The following is a 20,146-nucleotide window of genomic DNA, read 5'->3' on the forward strand; positions in this document are numbered from 1 at the left end:
CCCCACCTTACAGCATAGTGATAACCACACTGCCACAATTCTCATAACTTCATATGCATGAATGGTAAACATCTATGGGTAGAGAAATGACTTTCAGCAGATCATATCCTTTCCCCTGATACCTTACAAGGCATGCTCTGTATATAAGATCACGATTATATGAAAATGAGGAATATGGGGGTTACAGCACACTCCCCCAAAGGTACAGAATGTCACACTGAGATTCTATTTTCATTTGTTATGTAACAGCATTAAAGAGATCCAGTGACTGACCAATGGCATTTTCAAGTGCTAAAATGGCAAGCGCTGTTGGTCTCTCATTGGCCATCAGCGACTGAAGATACGGTTTAATGAGCCAGAGCTTCAAGGCGAGGGTGGCTCTGTCCACTGCCTTCCGTTGCGCTGCTGGGCACCAAGTCCCTGGCGGTCAATATGTGAAGCTGGGAGAAGAGAGTGGGGTGGCAAGCGGTGGCAGAACTTTTGCCACCAGGGTCTAGCTGTCTAACTTCCTCTTCGTACTGCTGGGCCCCCGTTGCCTTCAGGTAACACAGGAACTAAGGCAGGAATAGGGTGAGGAAGCAAGTAAAGCCGAGCAAGGAAGGCAAAAAGTTAATCTTATCTTCATGGGCAGCTCGCAATGACGTCCTTTTTCTGTGCCACAGCTGACAACAACATCCCAGACAGAAAAGTAACAGGCCAAAAAGAAACCTAGCAGATGCTGAAACAGTTCAGTTGGGAGCGTGCTAGACTAACAGGCTCTTCTATCCTCCTTTATGCACGGGCGGGATGTTTTCTGAGAGTGCAGCAGTTCCTTTAACTGCCACGAGTCCCTCATTTCAGGCTATGCAGCAGGAAAAGACAGCATGGGCTTCTGCACCGAGTTGGCCCACCTGACCTTTCATTCTTCTCTTGCTCTTTGTCAGCAAGGAGAAGAAAAAGAAGCTCTCCCTCAAGCTGGAGTCACACGGGCGAGGTAAGGACGACTTCCTGAGTGCTGGCTCCAGTCCTCTGCCCTGCCAGCTGACCTATCGAGGGGCTACCACCACATTCTCTAGATTTGTCCATCGGTCTGTGCCAGAGTGAGCAACAACCCAGTAGGTGGAGTTTCTGTAGTGTAGTGGTTATCACATTTGCCTAACACGCAAAAGGTCCCTGGTTCAAAACCAGGCAGAAACATGCTGGCTTTCTTTTCCCAGATCCCCTTGTTATTCAGAAAGGGCACTCCTCCTATTGGCCTGTCCCTGGGATAACTCCAACCCCTGCATGACAGAGGATGCTGACAGCAGTGGAGAAAGCACCTTGGTGTCAGGCTGGAGAACCTAGAGTAGTTAGGCCAGTCACCATTTGGAGGCTTGTGGCTTGGCCACCTCTGCTGTTGGAGGTTGGCCTATAGAGGCTCTCACTTCCTGCTGGGCTCCTTTGCGTGACTGGCCAAAGGAGGAAGTGAGGCAGGAATGGGGGCAATAGAGGAAAGTTGAGCTGAGGAAGGCAGGGAAGAAGCTGTGCGGTTAAGTGGGGTTAGTAGAGCACCACCCTTCATTCTGCAAAGCCTGGGGAGGTGTGGTTGGCTGCTGGGAGGTAGAATCCTGTGCCTGCCTCTTGGCTTCCCAGGAGTGGCTACTTGCAGCCCAGGAGAAGAAGGGAGGTTCTGGGTGAAAGGAAAACAAGCAAAGCTGAGTCCAAGTGGAGAATGGCGGCTCCTTTATGGCCAACCTGGGGGCATGACTGATGGTTTTAGAGGTGGAGGCTGGGCTGGCTGTGAGCAACTGGGATCCAGGAAACCCCCACCTGCCCTTCTGAGGGCTGAACCCATGGAGGTGCGGTTGGCTGCTGAGAGACAGACCCCTGTGGCTGCCTGTTGGCATCCCAGGGATGGCTACTTGCAGCCCAGGAGAAGCGGGGTTCTGGGGGGAAGGAAAAGCAGCAATGGTGAGGCTGAGTGGGCTCCTTTCTGGCCGAGATGGTGGACTGTGGTGAGTCTGGGAGTTGCCTGTAAGCCATAAGTGGACGTAGTGCAGTGAAAACTGCTGCTCCATTCTGGCCGACCTGGGGGCGCCATGGATGACTTGGGAATGGGGGCAGGGCGCTGGCTGTGAGCAAATGGGATCCAGGAAGCCCCAGCCTGCCCCTCCAGGGGCCGAGTCTTCTTCTCTCCTGCCATGGGGAGCCCGACCTTAAGCCTGCCCAGCATGTGCAGCAGCTCGAGCATTAAGCCTTCCTGTGTGCATAACTGAACTACGCCCTAGTGTAATAAGGTGTAAAGTTTAGATTGTGAATTTATCTTTAATTTCCATGGTAATTTACTTTGATCTTTTATTCCTACCACTTATAATCCTTAAAACTCCATCTTTCTGTAGTTAATAAATCTGTTTTATGCTCTACTTAAACTGGTGTATTTTGCTTGAAGTTCTTGGGAAATCTCAGCTCCATTACAAGGCTGGTTCATGTACTATTCACAGTGAGGGAGGGGTGGACCCTGTGTAATAAACTCACACTGATCAGGCTTCTGATTAAGGCAAGATGGTATGATCCAGGGGTGCAAGGCTGCAGAGCTGTAGGGGGGGCGACTTTCTATCATTAGTGTTATGAGTGGCTGCAGAAGCATTCATGTAATTCAGTTGGCTGTGTCCCTACCTACGGATGTCTGTGTAAGTGCAATATCTGCCAGAGATTCACAGCTTGTCTCAGCATCACATGTGTGAGAGGGAGCCCAGGTGGTGGGACAAAGGGCTCAGGGGTGCCACTGTTCAGTTGCATCCCATAGATCCCATCACAGACTTTCAACAACCACAGCGGGTGCTCACTGAGACAGAGAGAGAGATGCCACAATAGTGATATCCAGTGCCAGCAGACATCAAACTATCAGAAATTCTGTGAACAGAGAAGACCCTGCTAGTGGAAAATGGCTTGTGAGGTATCATTAGAAAATGCATAACCTACTGAATATTATCCTCCTGTTAAAATGTGTAGTAACACTGTATGGAAAATTGTGAGATTTTACAGTATGATATTACTGAAAAAGTTACAGTTCTGGGGAACACCCACAGACCAGTTCCTCAGAGACAGCAAGGCAAACAGCTGGTCAAACAGCCCTTCTCCTGCAGGGGGAAGGTGTGAAGACATTAAGGGCTGGTCTACACTACGGGGGGAAATCGATCTTAGATACGCAAATTCAGCTACGTGAATAACGTAACTGAAGTCGAATATCTAAGATCGGATTACTCACCCATCCTCACCGCGCGGGATCGATGTCCGCGGCTCCCCCTGTCAAATCAGCAACTCCGTTGGGGTTGGTGTTGTTCCGGAATCGATATAAGCGCGCTCGGGGATCGATATATGGCGTCTAGATGAGACGCCATATATCGATCCCCGAGCAATCGATTTTAACCCGCCGATACGGTGGGTAGTCTAGATGTAGCCTTACATTCCATCACAGGGACCTATTGAGGCTGTTGTGGAAAACGACCACAGGATTAATATTTGAATCAGCTCAGCCTGAGGCTCTTTTCTTGGTTACAAGCACGCAGGGGGCGACAGCTATTGGAATACTGTTCCTGAGCTAAAAATCACACAAGCCTTTTACAGCTTAAAACCACAAACAATGACACATACGTTGCACGTTAATTTCCTTATTTGGAATATACTGCAAAATATGATGCAGGTCAAAAGCAAGCTGAACAATCAGTTTTCCATATTTGGCCTTTCCTGTTATTTTTATTACACCTGGTGATATGGGAGCAAGACTCTCCATGTCTCAAGAAATGTCACTACCAACCTAGGCCATTTTCACATGCTGGGGTGCAATCCAGATCGGCGAGGAGTTGTGTCATCTGTAATCCTGGGTGAGATTCAGTGTTCTGCTGCTGGAGCTCCCCTGTCTGGATACTCCCAGCCAGCGTTCAAGGACGCACTGAGTGTCTGTATGATAAGTAACCCTGGACTGGCAGCTCTGACTCCAGCCGCCTGCTTGTTACACCCCAAGCACATTCTGGTTTGGGTAGAGAAGGCTCAGGGTTTGAGAGAAGGCTGGGGGTAGGAAGCTTCTGTTCATTATGCTGGACCTAACCCCAGTTTTACTAGAGTAAAGAGGAGATATTTGACATTGTGTGATGCTGCTCCTGTGCTCTGTTCCCAAAGTGTTCTGCAGCAGAGGAGGGTCTCTGGTAGTATGTATATTACTGGCCTATTGGGGTGATGCTGAAACAGGACAGGGTACAGATGGCATTGTGGGGGTGGCATGAACCTTCACTCTTCATTTCCCCTTCCAAGAACAGAAGGGACAGGAATCCTTACCCAGCAAGACCATCGTCTCATAGTTCCCCTGCATGACATCTCTGTAGAGGGCTCTCTGAGTGGGGTCCAGCAGAGTCCCCTCTTCCCTGGAGAAATACACAGCCACCTCCTCGAAGGTCACCGGCCCCTGAAAGAGCAGGAGTCCAATACTCAGTACCTGCTGACCCACTCACAACCCCACTATTCACGGAACAGCAGCACCAGGGAAATGGAAGCTCCGGGAGGCACATGTTAACAGAGTCCCAACCCACCTTGCTTACAGCAGCCAGGAGGCATCAGAGGGTAGAAAGAGAGAACCTTTGTGTCTCCCATCTGACAGACAGAAGCAGGGTCTTCACATTTATCACATAGCTACTAGCCAGAGCTTAATATAGGAGATGGGGCTGTCTCTGGACCCTGATAGTGGCTCCCTGGTAGGAATCCAAGCACTCTCCAAATAAAATATATGGAAGAAAGGGGAAGTCAATCATAAAGAATAGAAGTTAGAAGGTCAGAATTGTAGTGCCCATTAACAAAGGCTTAGAGAAAATAGAGCCTATCAAACTAACGGGATATCCTTATTGGATGAGATCAAAAGTTTGGTTGCAGCTAATAGTATTGATGTAATATACCTAAACTTCCGTAAGGGACATGACTTGATTAGCACAATATTTTTACTAAAAAAAACTAGAATGATACAAAATAAACACGGCATACATTAAATAGATTAAAAACTCTGATAGTAAATGGGGAACCATGATCGAGTGGATTTCTTTCTAGCAGGTTCCTGCAGAGATTGGTTCTTGGCCCTGTGCTATTTAACATTCTTATCCATGACTTAGAAGAGAGTACAAAATCATCACTGATAAAGTTTACAGTTGCCACAAAGATTGGGGTTGGTGGTAATTAATGAAATGTCAGTAGATTCAGGCTCCATCGCTGAGAGTCTGGGAAGTTGTCCCAGCCCTGGCTGGAGGGTTATTTCCTGTTCCACAAAGAGGGGAAGTTCCATTCCCAACTCCTGTGCCTTGAAATTAGGACCTATCTGACACTACACCCCCATATTCATCATAGTGGTATGATTATAATATGATTAGGACATAATTATGATCTATTTTGTAGAAGATGCATCATGTGTGGTGTCACTGGAAAAGTTCTGATTTGCTGAATATGATTATCCTATTTGTGTGCACATATCATGTTCGTATCTGAAGTTATGGATATTGACTCTGTATCTGTATTTCAAATGTGCTTACTCTGGGTAACACCCACAATGAGCCTTTCAGGTACAACAGTGAAGAAGCCAGACAGTGCTGATGGCTCAACAAAGACAATGGACTGTGGAAGAGCTTAGCCTTCCTGTGAATGTTTCAGCCAGCCTATGAGTCATGGCTACTATGACTCAGCAGGGCCTGTGACCAGACCACATGACACTAAACTCCATTTTAGTACCTGTATTTTTCCACAAACTGGACTAGGAACTGAGTTTGGAACAAAAGGTTCCCACCATATGGAAAAGCTACATAAGGTGGGGTGTGACATCATCTCTTGGCCTCATTCTCCACACAAGAGAACTTCTGGAAACACCTGAGAAACAAAAACGGATGTGGGGGAAGTGCTGCTCCCAGGATCAAGAGATTTCTAGCTTGTGTATGGAAACTTGGGGGACTGCTTGTACCATCAGTCAGGGTGAGAAATTGCTAATTCAAATTCTATCCATCTAGTATGTTAGGCTTAGTCTGAGTTTTGGTTATTTGCTAAATAATCTGCTTTGATCTGTTTGTTATCACTTATAATCACTTAATCTATCTTTCTGCAGTTAATAAACTTGTTTGATGCTTTATCTTAACCAGCGTATTTTGAGTGAAGTGTCTGGGGAAAATCTCAGCTTGTTGTGCACATCTGTCCCATATCGAGGGGAAGGGGAACTACATTAATGAGCTTGTATTATAGAGATCTCTGTGCACTATAAGATGGTATCATTCTGGATTTATACTACAGCAAGTGTGCAAGGTTGGGGAGTGGGAAATTGGCTCTTGTCTTCTATCTGTCCTTGAGTGGCTTAGGTAACACACTCAGGTAGCTTAGTTGGCTGCATGGCGCCACCTGCTGTTGTGTTGGGTGATAACAGGGCCTGGAGAGGCTGGCGAAATCTCCAGCAAAGCAGTGTGAGAAGGGCCAGCCCAGCGTGAGGGTTAGAGGACACAGCAGTTCCCAGAAGCTCCACAAACTGCCTCCTGGGGGTGACAACCCATCACGCCCTACACTACACAAGTCTCAGCAGGTTTGTCACATGCTGTCCCCTCCCTTTCTCCACCCGAGATATTTCCTGCTTCCCACCACCTCTAGCAATTCCCACCCTCTTATGCATTTACTGCTCCTCAACCTCCAAGCAGAGCCCGCCACCCTGATAATCTCTTACCTGAGCCAGCTCCATTGCAGCCATTTCCTTGCCCCTGGGAGGACGAGATGATCTGCAGCGAAACATGGATGTTATTCTCTGGCCTGCCGGGGTGAAAAGGGCAAGGTGTGAGAATTCAGACTAGGCTTTTGTCCATTCCACAAGCCGATTCCCCCCAGCTTTTCCCCTGCTAATGCACATTCTAGGTTCTAGCACACTGTGAAGCACAGAGTGACCTTATTCCAGTACAGGCCTAGCCCCCTCCCACCAGGGTGTAACCCTCTGACACATGGGGAAACCCTCCCAGTAACAGTCTCTCTCTTACACGTATCAAGTTTGCGGACAACACCAAGCTGGGAGGGGTTGTAAGTGCTTTGGAGGATTGGATTAAAATTCAAAATGATCTGGACAAACGGGAGAAATGATCTGAAGTAAATAGGATCAAATTCAGTAGAGACAAGTGCAAAGTACTCCACGTTGGAAGGAACAATCGGAGGCCAGAGAAGAGCAGAAACAAAGGAGTCACTTTGGGGGATTCTCCCTGTCATTGTCCCCAAGGCAGCTGTCTCAGGTTTACAAAGGTGTTTCATGTTCCAGCTTTGTACAGTCTCTCCTGGGAGTGCCCCTTTCATGGACTGGGCCTAGTTTTAGTTTTTGGTAGTTAACAAGCTTGGTTTATTGTTCATCTAACCAGTATGTGTGGATTGAAGTGTGTTGGAAACTCTGTTTGGGATAACAAGCTGGTGCATGTCATTTTCCGCTGATGAAATGACAGACTTCATATGAGCTTGGGTCGTTCAGTAGCGTGCTGGACAGTGCAAGATGCACATTTCTGGGGGAAAGTTGGGCACTTGAGAATTTGCTGGTTTTCTCCTGAGGTGTAATTCATGAGTGGCTGTCTAGCAGCACTCAATACTGTGTAGCTGGGAGTGAGTTACATGCTGGAGACTGTGTGTTAATTGGCCAAGAGGGGCTGTTCTCGCAGGAAAACAGTGGAAAAGGCACCCCATGCTGGAGGACTGAGGTACAGCTATTTAACAGTCCAGATTGTACTCTGGGTAACATCACAGACACTCATTATGACAGAGCCTCTTACAACACAGAGAAAGTAAATCCATGTCCCAGAAATCGAAGACTCCAGACAGAGGGCAAGTGTCCCTGGCACTGCTTCTTGCTGACAGAGAGGTTCAGAGACAGTGCGAGAATCCTGGGGAAGCTGGGAACAGGAAGCATGGGCTGGCGGGGTTCGGTGGAGAAAGGGAACAGGAAGGGCAGGGATATTACTGAATCCAGGATCTTAGCAGTACTAGATGACAGGATAGCACATAGTGCAGCCCATTGGAAAACACAATCCCAACTATACATACAAAATGATGGGGTCTAAATTAGTTGTTTCCACTCAAGAGAGTGATCTTGGAGTCACTGTGGATAGTTCTCTGAAAACATCCACTCAATGTGCAGCAGCAGTGAAAAAAAGTGAACAATGTAGGAAATAATTAAGAAAGTGATAGATATGACAGAATATCTCATAGATCATATTTGTAAAAACAGCAAATAAATCCATGATACACCCACATCTTGAATACTGCATGCACATGTCACCCCATCTCAAAAATAGAAATATTGGAATTGGAAAAGGTTCAGAAAAGGGCAAGAAAAATGATTAGGGGTATGGGACAGTTATGCCAGACCTAACCCCCAGTTTCACTTGAGCAAACAGGAGATATTTGACACTGTGCAATACGGCTCCTGTGCTCTGTTCCCAAAGTGTTCTGCAGCAGAGGAGGGTCTCTGGTATTATGTGTGTCACTGGCCTATTGGGGTGATGCTGAAACAGGACAGGGTACAGATGGCATTGTGGGGGTGGCGTGAACCTTCACTCTTCATTTCCCCTTCCAAGAACAGAAGGGACAGGAACCCTTACCCAGCGAGGTCACAGTCTCATAGTTCTCCTGCATGACATCCCAGTAGAGGGGATGGGGTGAGTGGGGTCCAGCAGAGCCCACTCTTCCCTGGTGAAATACATAGCCATCTCCTTGAAGGTCACCAGCCCCTGAAAGAGTAAGAGTCCAACACTAAGGACTTGCTGCCCCACTATTTGTGGCAGAGAAGAGTGAATCAAATGGAAGCTCTGGGTGGATCATAGTCAGGAGAGTCCCACCTCAACCTGGCTCAGAGTATCCAGCAAATGCCAGGGTGAGGGGATGAAGAGAGAGCCCCTTATCTCTCCCAGCATATCCATCACCCCCCTACTAGCCACTGACTGATACAGGAGATGGAGCCCCTAGCAGGGTCCAGGGAGAGCTCGCTGGTAGGATGCCCAACACCCTCCTCATTGTGAGGAGCGGGATATGAAGGGAGAGGCAGCTCCAATAAGCCTGACTCATGGGTGTCCCCTTTATATCTCACAGCAGCTGATGGTTAATGAGGTCAGGCTCCAGCACTAGGAGTCTGGTCAGTTTGACTAGCTCCATGTAGGTGGGTTATTTTCTCTCTTCACAAATTAGGGCATTTCCACCTCCAAACCTCCTGGGTCTGTTCCTAGAATCTAGGCCACTTAGTAAATAACTCCCAGCAGGTCTGCCACACCCTGGCCTCCTCCTTTCCCCACGCTGTGAATTTCCTGCCCCGCTCCAACCTCCAAACCAGACTCTGCAAACCTTCCCACCTCTGGTGTATTTGCTCTCCCTTTCCTCCAGCAGGAACCCACCAGCAACCCCCCGATAATCTCTACCTGGACTGACTCCACTGCAGCCATTTCTCTTCCCTGTCCCACGCCAGGCTGGGATGAGCTGGAGCAAAACATTCTGCAGCCTGTCTGGGGGAGAAGGGCAGTTGTGGGCGTTTCAGAACCGGTTTTAGTTAATTTCACATCACAATTCCCCCAGGCCCTTTCCCTGCAGACAGACACCCTAGATTCTGTCATGCTGGGAAATGCTCAATCTGTTTATTACAATTTAGACCTGGCCCCTCCTGCCAGGCTAAGTCCACAGACACATTTTTAACCTCCCTTCTCTCTCCCCTCACCCCTTCTCTGAACACAAGGCTAGATAAGAGCAGAACCAAAGGAGTCACTGTGGGGGATTCCCTCAGACACTGACCCCACGGCAGCCACACCCCAGCAGGGGGAATATGGAGTCAGGAACTGGCTTTTGCTCTGTCTGATCCTTGTTTTGTTCACTGGAAAGTGGTTCTGCCCCAGGATGCAGCAATACATGTGTCTGGGTGGACTAGAGAGCTGGAAATCTCTCCCCCACATTCATTTCTCCCACTGCCCCTTTCAGTCTCTCCTTCCCCTGTCCTCTCTCCCTGCCCCTCTGGCTGGGACAGTCCCATTCCTGGGGGCTTTGCTCTCCCATGGCTGGATTTCCTCCTGGCAACCGCTAATGGGAGGAGAAATGAGGTGGTATTGTTTGTGCAGAGTCACTTTCTTGCCAGACCCTAGGACATTCCCTGAGGTCTTTCAGTTACCTGGAGACTCTGGCTCAGAATTTAGTAGTAACAGGGCCCAGGACTGCCCTAGGGGGCTAGGACCAGCTGCAGAAAGTCATCCCCTGGGCCGGGCAGAGAAGAAGCTTTAATTAAGGTCACTTCCCAGCACAGAGCCCCACTGGGGGAGCAGCAGCTGCCAAGCCTGGTCTCCCAGATCACAATGGAGGCTGCAGCATCTGACCCAGGAAGCTGAACCCCAATATCCTGAGCAGAGAGGGACGGAGTGTATGAGCAGCTTCCCTCCTTTAGCTCTCTGGGGAGAGCAGCTAATGGGAGCCCCTCCTCACAGGGAGAATGGCTGATCTCATTTGACCCACTGTCCATCTGGAATCACTCCTTGTCTTTCCATACAGTGATTCTGGATTAACAACGGTCTCAATGACACCGGATTTCAGAAAGAATGAGTTCAGAACGCTGTGGAAAAGACCATCGTGTGGCAGTGCTGACTCCCTTCCCACCTCCCTCACCCCCGCAGATCTAGGACAAGGACTGGGGGCAAAAATTTTCCAAACGGAACCGAAAGTTCCTGCAGTTTTCAAAAGAGGAGAAAAGTAAATTCTGTGAATTCACACTAACAGTGTTTGCTAAGTGGACAGAAAGTTATCACAGTGACAGGGCACGTGACTGGGGAATGGACTTGGTGACCTGGTGACTAGGAGCCAGGACTCTGGTACAAGTTGACCAGAGAGAAGGATCATGGTTAGCAGCAGCCCCCAGACACCCCCTAGTACCCAGAGCCCAGACCCCCCAGCCAGGGGCCCCAGACACCCCCCAGCCAGGATCCCATCAGATATTCCCTGGGACGCAGCCCCCAGAGTCCCTGGCCAGGGACCCCAGATACCCCTCAAAGCCCCACCGGCCAGAGAACCCCCACCACACCATGATTGCCAGGTTGGGAATCCCAAAGGGTTCCCCCCACCAAGAGCCCCCAGCAGCCAGGGACCCCCTCAAGGGACCCCCTACCCACTGGGAACTCAGTCCCTCACTGCCTGCCTAGGAACTTCCCCACTCTCCAGAACGATCTACCCTGACATTTGCCTGGGACCCTCTCCTCTGCCCAGTGTGACCCCCTGATGCTTTACAGTGCGACCCATCACTCTGCTTCCCTGGCATGCCCTCACCTAGTGCCAGGGATCCCCTCCCCCAGCTCTGTGCACTGGGCATGGCAACAAAACCAGGAACCAGCGGGGGAAGCACAGACAGAGCCCCTGGCACAGAACCAGGCTCCCTCTAACCCTCTGTCCCGCCTCCCCAAGAGACACCCACCCCCACTGTTCTGCAGCCACCAGGCCCCCAGCGATACCCACCTCCAGGACCCATAGCCTCAGGGATGGGCACATCAGAACCACCACCCCCGAAAACCCCAAACCTCCACAACCCACCAACCTGACTAGGGTACCCCCTGCCCAGCCACCCAGAGGCCTCCCCCTACCACAATGCCCCTTCAGCTGCAATCTCCCCACACAGACACCTTCCCTGCCCCTGCAAGTGTTACCTCACAGAGTGTGAGAAGTGGCTAGAAAGTTAACACCACCTCCTGCTGGCCAGTCACACAGGCAGAGGGAGCCTGGGGAGTGCTTCTTTAACAGGAGAATGGAAGGCCTGGAGGGCAAGAAAGATCCACGGGCTGTCACTAGCAAATAATGGCCACCATGGATCCACCCCAGAGGCGGCTGCATCTTAGCACATTGGGAAACAACCCATCATATTCAATTAGAAATAAAACAACTAGAGAGAAGTGGGGCAAATGTTTGGGGTATTTTATATCAATCTTTGAGACACGCAGAGAGAACCCTGTCACAAACGACATTTGATAACATGAGAGAAAACCACCAAGATCGGAGGGGATTTGATGTTGCTATTAAATAACTAGTGGAAAAGGGGGACTGTTGGACTGGATTTTATATGACTGTCCAATACATAAACAGAATGTGATGGTCCCCCCCGGCCACGGGGCAACCATTCACGTGAGCAGCTCAGAGCCCTTTGAGGAGCTGATTTAAGGGCAGGGGGGGAGCTGGAAGGCTCCCTGGACAATGGAAGGGGGCCGCAGGGGAATTGGGAAATGGGGTCTGGGCAGTCTCCATGGGGGATGTGCTCCTCCCTTCCCTTCCCTGCCCTGGCAGAGAACGGGAACCTCATCCCATCCCACTCCAGTGGGAGCCATGTTCTGGGGAATGACCCAGGGCAACAATTTCCCACCCAAACAAGGACAAATCGCTGCAGATGAAATGGGTGGGAAAATCCACCCCCCATCGGAGAGATTTTAAATTGACATTTGAGAAGTATGGAGAGAAAAGGGAAAATCAGAGGCAATTAGAGAGCTGATCATTGGCGGAGGGGAGAGGAGAATCTCCCTGGATTTTATAGCCACGTGTGATAATGAGAGAGAAAAGGGGAAAGCTTGAGAGAATGTGTGTGTGGGAGGAAGTGGCAAAAACAGGGACAGGATCCAGTTAACTCACCTCCCTCCCACCCCGGGAATGTCCTGGCTGCACAGAGACAGATCTACACCCCCACCCCAGTGACCTCCCCCCCCTGCAACTCCGGCTTCTCCTCCCCCCTCGACACCTCCGCCCTCACACCAAAGGGGGGGGCTCTGCCAGCGCCTCCCCCTGAGCTCAACTCCTGCTCCTCCCCCCAGCCCGGATTGTGCCCTTTAGCCCCCCACGAACCCTGCCTCCAGCTACCTGACCCCCCCTGCCCATCAATTTCCTGCTCTGCGCCCGCCCCTCCCACGCTCCCTGTCACTTCCCCGCCCCGCTCCAGCCCCGCCCCCAGCGCCCGGCGGAACGTTACCGCTGGTCCGGGCAGGGGGAAGGGCAGCGGCTTCAGCGGCTGTTACTGGGTATGCGCAGTGCCCGGGAGTAGCACATTGCTATGGGGAGGGATTTAATACACCGCCCCCCCCCGCCTGTCCCGGGGTTCGCCCCTCCCCCCCACACGACGGCCGGGCCCCGGCCCCCGCATCCCAGCAGGGCGGGCGGGCGGATCCTCCTGCAGCTCCACTGGGGCTGAGACGCCTTCAAGGCTTCTCCCAGGCTCCCTGGGGCAGAGTCACTTTCCTGCCCCCCAGCGCCTCTCATTCCCCGGGGGCTCCGGGTCACAATGTCCCACCGCCCTTCCCCCGCCTGCAGCTCCGGCTTCTCCCCTCCCGCCCCCGCCAGCCACACCAAGGGGAACCCCCGGGCCCCAGTCTCTGTCCCCACCTGGATCCCAGCGGGGCCGGGGGCAGATCCTGGCTGCAGCTGAGAACAGCGGCTCTGCTCAGGCTCGGGCAGCTCCAGCGCTGCTGGCAGCACGTGGAGAACCAGAAAGCAGCTGTTCACCCCGGGCTCGGGCTCGGTGTCACAATGTGCCAGAGCCCCGCCCCCAGGAGCTGCCCTGCCCATGGGCTGTGCCAGAGCCCCGCCCCCAGGAGCTGCCCCGCCCCCAGGCTGTGCCAGAGCCCCACCCCCAGGAGCTGCCCTGCCCATGGGCTGTGCCAGAGCCCCGCCCCCAGGAGCTGCTCCGCCCCCGCTCTGAGCTGGAGCCCCGCCCCCAGGAGCTGCCCCGCCCCCAGGAGCTGCCCTGCCCATGGGCTGTGCCAGAGCCCCACCCCAGGAGCTGCCCCGCCCCCGGGCTGTGCCAGAGCCCCGCCCCCAGGAGCTGCTCCGCCCCTGCTCTGTGCTGGAGCCCCACCCCCAGGAGCTGTTCCGCCCCTGCTCTGTGCCAGAGCCCCGCCCCCAGGAGCTGCTCCGCCCCTGCTCTGTGCCAGAGCCCCGCCCCCAGGAGCTGCTCCGCCCCCGCTCTGTGCTGGAGCCCCGCCCCCAGGAGCTGCCCTGCCCATGGGCTGTGCCAGAGCCCCGCCCCGAGGAGCTGCCCTGCCCCCGAGCTGAGCCAGAGCCCCGCCCCCAGGAGCTGTCCGCACCTGGGATGTGTCAGAGCCCCGCCCCCTGGAATTTCCCCATGTTGGGTCTCTGAGCTTTGTTCTCCTGCCGCCTTCTTCCCAGCACCCCCTGCTCCCTTCCTGTGTCTGCAAACACCCCCCCTCCCCCGGGGCCAGCTGCAGTGCTCGCTGAGGCTGACTCCAGTGGCTGAAGTTGCCTCCATCTCTGCTTCACCTGGAGGGGGAGAGACAAAGAGAGGAGATGGTCCCAGGGTGTGAAACCAGAATCAGGGGGCAAGGAGAGAAGGACTGTTTGGAAAGGTGGGGTTTTTTTGTGGGGGGGGGTGAGCCAGAGGGATTCAGAAGAAGTTGGGCAGCAGAGGCTCAGGGAAATTGAGGGGAACCTCCTGGGTGTCTCAGCGTTGCCCAGGGTTTGTACAGCACCTTGCATAATATGGGGTCTGATCTCAGTCATGGTCTGTGCAGCACCTGGGAGCCCTGATGTCTGTTTCCTGATCACAGGCTCTGGGAATGGAGAGAGGGAAACCTCAGCACCTGAAGGTTAATGCAGCCCTGTGTGCAACCCCTGCTAGGGTGATCCGACAGCAAATGTGAAAAATTGGGATGGGGGTGGGGTTAATAGGCACCTATATAAGAAAAAGACCCAAAAATCGGGACATCTAGTCATGCTAGTCCCTGCTGTTCTCATAAGGGGTCGGCTTAGAGAGGGTTTGGCTACACTTGCAGCTGTCCAGCGCTGGGAGTTAAAGCTGTCTTCCTACAGCTGTTTAGGGAAAGCGCTGCAGTGTGGACACACTGACAGCTACCAGCACTCTGTCATGGCCACATTTGCAGCGCTGTTGGGAGTGGTGCATTATGGGCAGCTATCCCAGCATTCAAGTGGCTGCAATGTGCTTTTCAAAAGAGGAGGGTGGGGTGGAGTGTGACACGGAGCGTGGGGGAGACAGAGCGAGTGGATTTTTGGAGCTGACACTGTGTCAGCTCCCTGCCTGGCAAGTTCAAGCCTCCTCCCCCACCCCTCTCTCATTCACTAAATGCAAATAGCCGCCTTTGTTCTTTTCCTCACAGACCAGATAAGCCGCTGATCCAAAACAGACCCCTCCTCCCCCGTGCCCACCCGGCTGCTTCTCTCCTCAAGCAAACACCAGCTGTGGGTGTTCCAAAGGGATCCCCCTGCCTCTGCTCATTCACTGCAAACAGTAACTATGTTTGGTTTTCAGATAAGCAGCTCCGGGAGCCTTGAGCTCACAGCAAAGCAAACAGAGGCATCACACCAAAACAAAGAGCGTTATCTCTACTTAAAAGCATTATGGGAAGGTTCCGGAGGTCAGTGACAGCGTAGTAAGATTAATCACTGTTTACACTGGCACCCCAGCGCTGCATCACCAGCTCTGTTCTCTTTATTCCTCTCGTCGAGGTGGAGCACATGCAGCACTGTAGCCAGGGAGATACAGCGCTGTATGTGCCTTGCCAGTGTGGACGGGGAGTAAGTTACAGCGCTGTAAAGCCACCACCTGCACTGTAACTCTCCAGTGTAGCCAAGGCCTGAGTTGTAGTAATAATAGCAGGCAAGAATCCGGTGGCACCTTATAGACTAACAGACGTATTGGAGCATGAGCTGTCGTGGGTGAATACCCACTTCGTCAGATGCAACAATAGTCCCCTATGGGCTAGTGGTCAGGATTCCTGGTTTTCACCCAGGTGGCCTGGGTTCAACTTCTGGTGTGGGAAGAGTGCAGAGCTTTTGCCCAGAGTGGAGGCAGGAAATGAAAGGAACAGGAAGGGATCCTGCCAGCAGTGGAGTTAGACAGTGTAGGGAGGGGACCCCAGAAGTGGGGGTGGGGCAGTGGTTTGGGGGGGAGATGAGGGAAGGATCCCAGCAGTGCGGGAAGTTGACAACCTGGAGAGCACAGGCCTGGAATGGGGACCTGGAAGAGTGAATGTGTCCCTCTAAACCCATCAACTGCAGACTAGGCAGGCTTGGAAGAATTGTGTATTTGTTGGTAAATGTCAATTTCTGTGTAAACACACAACCCAATGGCAAAATATTTCCATCAATATTCATCAAAATTGACAGATGGGCAAAGTAAGAAACATGCTGCTTGAGAACTTATCATGTTGTAGGAGCAGCAGTGATCTGTATGCTCTGTATAACCTGTATGCTCAAAAGGTCTGTTAAACTCCCCCAGCTTGTGTCCTTTCCCGCTTTGAATGCCTGTGAAGTGGCTTTCCCACTCTCCTTTGTACCTCCAGTGAATGCCCTTCACCCGGCCCATCTGGCCAGTGGTTCGCTGTGTTACATTCTATTGCACCTCAGGGAGACTGATCTTCATCGCACCGTCCATCGCTGCGCTGTGGGACACTTACCTTAAAGGATCCTGACATCTCCACTGCCAGGCCTGTCCTGGGAGCGTGAGTATGAGTGTGACACCTTCCCCCATCCCTTCTTTTGAGCTTAGCTATCAAGCTTATAAATGTGCTGCTTTCTGCCAAACTCTGGGGGGGAGGGTCATTATTAGTCCTCTCTAAGCTTACTAACTGACCCAATTTTGGGTAACACAAGCAACATTGTTTGATCTGTTATTGTACCAAAGGGGGAGATGGTTGTCTATAAAGGAGGGTGAAGACTAAATGCCTCTGATGAGAATGGGATTTGAACCCATGCAGGCAGAGCATAATGGGGTAGCAGTCCATCACCTTAACCACTCGGTCACCTCATCTGAGCTGTCAAAAAACGGACAGGAGGAGAAATCTAAGGCCGGCAGAGATAGGGACACTAAGGAGTTTTTAAATACTAAGCGAAAGCAGGGTTTGAATGAGCTCCCCTCTCTCACCTAGTGAGGAGCTGGGGAAAGACTTCCGGAACAGACCGTGTTTGCATAGACACACCTACTCTGCCTAGCTATGCAGCATGATGGGGCCGCTTCCCCAAAATGACCAGTTTGGGATGGTCTTGGGTTACAAATGACTTTAGGATTGAGTGGAATGAAATGTTATTCTCCTTCCTGTATGAGTGAAGGGCAGCAGAACATACCTAGTCCGTCCTGATGGAGGGGTAGGTGAGTGAGGAATAGCTTTTATTGGACTGCAGAGAAGTGATTGAGGACGTCACCCTAAACCAGTGGTCCCCAAACATTTCACATTGTGCCCTCTTAGCCATGGCTGTGGCCCCTCGGAAGCCACGGTCAAGAACCGGGGCTGGGAGGAGTGGGGCTGTTGCTTGCTGGGGTAAGGGGTGCGGACAGGGGTAAAGGGGTCATAGACTCATAGACTCATAGGTCAGAAGGGACCAATCTGATCATCTAGTCTGACCTCCTGCACAAGGCAGGCCACAGAACCCCACCCATCCAATTTTATAACAACTCCTATCCCAGGACCGAGTTATTGAAATCCTCAAAAATGGTTTGAAGACCTCAAGCTGCAGAGACACCACCAGCAAGCGACCCGTGCCCCACGCTGCAGGGGAAGGCAAAAAACCTCCAGGGTACCTGCCAATCCGCCCTGGAGGAAAATTCCTTCCCAACCCCAAATATGGCGATCAGCTAAACCCTGAGCATGTGGGCAAGAGTCACCAGCTAGCACCCAAGAAGGAATTCTCCGCAGCAACTCAGTACCCATCACATGCAACATCTCCCCGCAGACCACTGAGCAGACCTGTCTGGTGGTAATTCAAGATCAATTGCCCAAATTAACGATCCTATCATAACATCCCCTCCATATACTTATCAAGCTTTGTCTTAAAGCCAGGAAAGTCTTGTGCCCCTACTACTTCCCTCGGAAGGCTATTCCAGAACTTCACTCCCCTAATGGTCAGAAACCTTCGTCTAATTTCAAGTCTAAACTTCCTAATATCCAGTTTATACCCATTCGTCCTCGTGGCTACATTAGTACTAAACTTAAATAATTCCTCTCCCTCCCTAACGTTAACCCCCTTGATATATTTATATAGGGCGAGCATATCCCCCCTCAGCCTTCTTTTGGCCAGGCTAAACAAGCCAAGCTCTTTGAGTCTCCTTTCATAAGGCAGTTTTTCCATTCCTCGGATCATCCTCGTAGCCCGTCTCTGAACCTGTTCCAGTTTGAATTCATCCTTCTTGAACATGGGACACCAGAACTGCACACAGTATTCCAGATGGGGTCTCACCAACGCCGTATACAACGGTACTAACACCTCCTTATCCTTGCAGGAAATACCCCGCCTGATGCATCCCAAAATCGCATTTGCTTTTTTAACAGCCGTATCACATTGGCGACTCATAGTCATCCTGCTATCAACCAGTACCCCAAGGTCCTTCTCTTCCTCCGTCGCTTCCAACTGATGCGCCCCCAACGTATATCCAAAATTCTTATTGTTAATTCCTAAATGCATGACCTTGCACTTTTCACTATTGTATTTCATCCTATTTCTATTACTCCAGTTTACAAGGTGGTTCAGATCTTCCTGAATAGTATCCCTGTCCTTCTCCATGTTAGCAATACCCCCCAGCTTCGTGTCATCCGCAAACTTTATTAGCACATTCCCGCTCTTTGTGCCAAGGTCAGTAATAAAAAGGTTAAATAAGATCGGTCCCAAAACCGATCCTTGAGGGACTCCACTGGTGACCTCCTTCCAGTCCGACAGTTCACCTTTCAATACGACCCTCTGGAGTCTCCCCTTTAACCAGTTCCTTATCCACCTTACAACTTTCATATTCACTCCCAGCTTTTCCAATTTAACTAACAGCTCCGTGTGCGGAACCGTGTCGAACGCCTTACTGAAATCTAGGTAAATTATATCTACCGCATTTCCTTTATCTAAGTAATCCGTCACCTTCTCAAAGAAGGAGATCAGATTGGTTTGGCACGATCTACCTTTAGTAAATCCGTGTTGCAATTCGTCCCAATTACCATTGACCTCTATGTCCTTAACTACTTTCTCCCTTAAAATTTTTTCCAAGACCTTACATACTACAGACGTCAAGCTAACAGGCCTATAATTACCCGGATCACTCTTATTCCCTTTCTTAAAAATAGGAACTACATTAGCAATCCTCCAGTCATACGGCACAACCCCCGAGTTTATCGATTGCTTAAAAATTCTCGCTAACGGGCTCGCAATTTCACGCGCCAGTTCCTTTAATATCCTCGGGTGGAGATTGTCCGGGCCCTCCGACTTCGTCCCATCGAGCTGTTCAAGTACGGCCTCTACTTCAGTTGCAGTAATATCCACTTCCATATCCACATTCCCGTTTATCATCCCTCCATCATCGCAAGGTTCCTCACTAGTCTTATTAAAAACCGAGGCAAAGTACTTGTTTAGATGTTGGGCCATGCCTAAGTTATCATTAACCTCCATTCCATCCTCAGTGTATAGCGGCCCCACTTCTTCTTTCTTTGTTTTCTTCTTATTTATGTGGCTGTAGAACCTTTTACTATTGGTTTTGATTCCCTTTGCAAGTTCCAGTTCAATGTGGCTTTTAGCCTTCCTCACTTTATTCCTACATGTTCTGACCTCAGCAAGGTAGCTTTCTTTACTGATCCTGCCTTCCTTCCACTCCCTGTAAGCTTTCTGCTTTTGTCTAATCCCCTCTCTGAGTTGCTTGCTCATCCAGTTTGGCCTACAACTCCTGCCCATGGTTCTTTTCCCCTTTCTCGGGATGCAGGCTTCCGACAGTCTCCGCAGCTGTGACTTAAAGTAATTCCAGGGCTCCTCCACATTTAAATCCACTAATTCCTCCGTCCAGTCCACTTCCCTAACTAATTTCCTTAACTCTTTAAAATTAGCCCTCGAGAAGTCAAAAACCCTAATCGCAGATCTACATTTGTTTATTCTTCCATCTAGTTTGAACTGAATCAGCTCATGATCACTCGAACCAAGGTTGTCCCCTACCACCATTTCTTCTACGAGGTCCTCACTGCTCACCAACACCAAGTCTAAAATGGCATCCCCTCTCGTAGGTGCTTCAACTACTTGATGAAGAAACCCATCCGCTATCACATCCAGAAAAATCTGACCCCTATTATTCGTGCAAGTACTCGTCCTCCAGTCTATATCTGGGAAGTTGAAGTCCCCCATAATCACACATTTCCCCTTTGTGTTTACTTCATTAAAG

The 20,146-nt window shown here is 51.0% G+C and overlaps 1 protein-coding gene and 1 non-coding gene across 2 annotated transcripts in view; one reads left to right on the top strand and one right to left on the bottom strand.

Moving 5' to 3' along the window:
• LOC127042431 (zinc finger protein 560-like) overlaps positions 1-20,146 on the bottom strand; it is an 816,513-nt gene that overhangs the window by 276,985 nt on the left and 519,382 nt on the right. The gene's annotated exons all lie outside the window — the stretch shown is intronic.
• On the top strand, positions 1,104-1,176 carry TRNAV-AAC (transfer RNA valine (anticodon AAC)). The gene has a single exon. It is a non-coding gene; the product is annotated as a tRNA-Val (tRNA).

The sequence above is a fragment of the Gopherus flavomarginatus genome, unplaced genomic scaffold (assembly GCF_025201925.1).
Source record: "Gopherus flavomarginatus isolate rGopFla2 unplaced genomic scaffold, rGopFla2.mat.asm mat_scaffold_43_arrow_ctg1, whole genome shotgun sequence".
Taxonomy (NCBI): Eukaryota; Metazoa; Chordata; order Testudines; family Testudinidae; genus Gopherus; species Gopherus flavomarginatus.